The sequence below is a fragment of the Anneissia japonica genome, unplaced genomic scaffold, assembly GCF_011630105.1.
Source record: "Anneissia japonica isolate Jap-2015-1 unplaced genomic scaffold, ASM1163010v1 scaffold46280_len3631_cov100, whole genome shotgun sequence".
NCBI classification, from domain to species: Eukaryota; Metazoa; Echinodermata; class Crinoidea; order Comatulida; family Comatulidae; genus Anneissia; species Anneissia japonica.
In genome coordinates, this window is record NW_022756087.1 from 1 (window position 1) to 3,628 (window position 3,628).

Consider the following 3,628-nt stretch of genomic DNA (forward strand, 5'->3'; position numbering starts at 1 on the left):
TGCAACTCTGTAGGAGTTGAAGACCAGCAACTCAGTTCAGCTGGTGTTTCCTTGTAAGTATTAAGAAAGGGAAGATAACAAAAATCAGAAAGAGAGGAAATGCAGTGTGCTCATTTTACAACAATACGTTTTATGCACAGCTATTGGAAAATGTCCGCTGCCCTTCGATTGCTTTTAAAAATTATATCCCTAGCACGATTTGTTGGTTTGCTTATCGGTTTTCCACATAACAGTTCTTCGTAGAGTGTGATAGTTATATAAAGATACTATTTTTAGAAATGAATACTGTTGATATCTTGTGTGATCACACCGCCACTAGACAGTTGGAGCACAGCAGACAGGCAAATTTGGCTGTGTTCTCTTCCATTGCAATTTGCTGGGCTTTTTTTAAATACCTTTTTATCTCTGATAAAGCTTTGGTTTTTCTTTAATTTTGCGTCATTTTTACATGAAATGCTATTTATATTTAATAATAATAATAATAATAATAATAATAATAATAATAATAATAATTCTTCATTTCTTCTCATTCTGATTGGAAATCTAAAATTTCCAATTAGCCCCAGTGCATCACCCTATTATTATTTAATTATTAATTATTTATGATTAATGTATGCAGCTTAGCTCAGAGTGTGCAGCTTAGCTCAGTCAGCTAATCTGGTAGTAGCCACTGTGTGTGCGCAGAACAATGGAGATCTCTAGGTTCCCGGTTCTATTGCCATCGCTGCCTCTCCTTGTGTTTCAGCTGGAGGGCTGAAATACAAGTTACAATAGCGCACCGTCTTTCGGATAAGACGTTTAAGCCGTTGGGCCCGCGTGCATTTATGGCCCATGTGCACGTTAAAGAATGCAGTACACTCTTCGGAAAAGAGTAGGGGATTGTCTCCCGGTGTACTGCCCAATCACCACCAGAAGGACCCCACTGGAAATAAATCTTCTTCTAGATTTTTGTGGGCTATCCTTGGTGTTTATACCGAATAAATCCAATCCAATCCAATAGTGTAGATGTTAATTATTTAGTAACTTAATCAATAATTATATAAATCATAACCAATATTACAATTGCATTCAGTAATAATCATTCTTAATTTGTATTTGTCAGAAATAAAGTTTAAAAAAATATTTATTAAAAATGACAAATAGTTTTAAATGTTATTGCAGACACAGTCCAGCAAATGATAAAGATAACCTGTTGTACCATCTGCTGGAAAGGTATTACCTAGCAACAGAGAGTGTTTGTTTTCCATTTCCTTCAGGTTAGCCTCAATTTGTGGCCATTGATTGCATTACACTATATGAATAATTAAAATGGATTAATCGATGATGTATTAAAATCACCATAACATCATTTGTAGTATGGTTTCTGATTACAGTAATTGCATTAAACTTGTAATATTTTAATGTTGCATATATTTTATTGTACTTTTTATTTATACCACCAGACATGTTTAGTGTCAAGCAAACAAATGTATGACTCATAAATGATACTTTGGGAGTGGGACTTATTGAAGCCATCAGAAAAATTCTGGTTTCCCGCCCCCCACTATTTTGTTGAAATTATAAAATATGGGGAAATAATTGCGTGCATTTCAATACATGTATATGTATTACAATCTTTCGGTTTTAAAGAAAAGTAAATTCCAATTTGAGTCTGAGAGAGCTATTTCTGTCCATCTAGAGGTACTCTGGGCCTTCAATCTGTAAAAAATATCCAAGAACGACCAACATATCAAATTTTGTAGAAATGTATCGTAATGACTAACCTACAGCTTCGCTAATTATACGACTTTTTTCTGTAATTTAGGCTTCCAAACTTTTTTCACCTGTCTCGGGTATCGTTGCCTTCGTTACCAATCATTCTTGCAGTATGTTGAGCGAGAGGTATTTCAACTCACCCCAGAATTTGTACGTAAATTCTTTGCTGAACTTCCAGATGATGAAATACATTCTGAAAGGAAACATGATATTTTAATCCAGTTGCCACAGGTGCATCATCGATTTATTAATTTATTTATTTTATTTTATTCATCCCAGTATGAAGAATACATAAAAACTTAACAGAATAACCTACAAGTTGATAAAAGCCGAGAAGAAATCAAATCAAATATGCTTTTATTTTCCATACAAAAAAGTAGTACAATATACAATAAGAATGCAAAAGAATTGAAACAAATACATTGTATGGAAGGAGGCTACAGTAAGTTCAACAAGAGCTTTAAGACGTAGCCACTTTAAAAAAAATAATAATAAATATAACTAAAAATAATGTTGGAAAAATTACTGGTACAAATGTTTAGTTTAGTTAATTTTAGTAGAACTAATAGAATTAAAAAATGTCAAGATACCGATAAAATTTAAATAATCCCAATCTATTGTGTATTCGTTTAATTTAGTAATATCTAATATCTAAGAAACAAAAGGATACCATTTAATAAAATGGCATTGTTAATTTTGTTCCTTTTTTTTTTGCATAAAGACTTATTTTTTAATTGATTGTCACTAATTTGTATTACATAGACCAGGTTGTTTTCAATCGTAAAACAATATTTACCTGCAAGATATTGTTATAGGCTGTTATTTGGGTATTGATGTTGCACAGTAATGAACAATCAAAGCTGCGTATTTGAGTCTGAGTATCGTAATTTGGTCTATTTTTGAACACTTCCTCAAATGTTATCCAGATTTTGGGTTTAATACAACCATACTCATCCAATGGAAGCAATACTTAGCCATTCGTTAAATTATTATGAAAGTAGTCAGTTATCTAATATATGTCTCTATCAACCTGTGCTTTGTTGTAGTCTGACGCTTTAGAGATAATAGAGGACTGGAAGCATCCATTTGCCCTGAGGTACCTAGCTCAGCAGTACGTTGAAGAAACACTCAAACCCGACAGTAAGAAATTAAGCTTACTGATTTTTTTTCTTAAAATAGAATACAGAAACATATTATATAATGTATTGACTGACTAAAGTTTTTCTCATTCCAATTTCGAATAGTGTGTCAAAAACGTAATTAAACCTTTATACAATTCAATTTTTCAAATATGCAGTTGACATTTTTAGGTCATGACAAAGGTGTATCCTTTGGTTAATTAAGGAAATATTCAAACTAATACTAAATTGTAAATTGTATGTTAAAAATGTAACCTTGAAACAATTCAATTTCAACCATTTAATTTTTTTAATTGTTTGGTCATGACAAAATATGTCCTTTGGTAAATTATGGAAATATTCAAACATTTGATTGCAAATACTAAATTGTTCATTTATTTTTACTACTTTATTCAAAAACTAATTATAAGCCAATTTAATGGACTATGCAAAGAATACTTAGAAAATAAAACATTATTATTGATATTCTTGTTGTTAACATACATATAAAGTTGATTAATTTGAAGTATTTTAAAGTATTTATAAAGCTTTACCTTTCTCTGGCACATTTGACATTTGATAACAGCAAGGCTTAATGATGAATGTTGTTTTTGTTGTTGTCGTTCTCTTCGTATCTACCAACACCGTCGTCGATGCTGCTCTTGTTCAATTGATTTTAAAATTTCCTTTCATGTTTTTTTTTATTCAGGCTGTTTGGAATATCCGTTTTATTTAAACAGAGAAACTGCTATTGA

At 31.4% G+C, this 3,628-nt stretch overlaps 1 long non-coding RNA gene across 1 annotated transcript; it reads left to right on the forward strand.

Annotated features, from left to right (window-relative positions):
- On the forward strand, positions 1 to 3,627 carry LOC117123870. The gene is made up of 5 exons (XR_004447900.1): positions 1 to 53; positions 1,162 to 1,256; positions 1,805 to 1,986; positions 2,802 to 2,895; positions 3,583 to 3,627. It is a non-coding gene; the product is annotated as an uncharacterized LOC117123870 (long non-coding RNA).
- The last annotated feature ends 1 nt before the right edge of the window (position 3,628 follows it).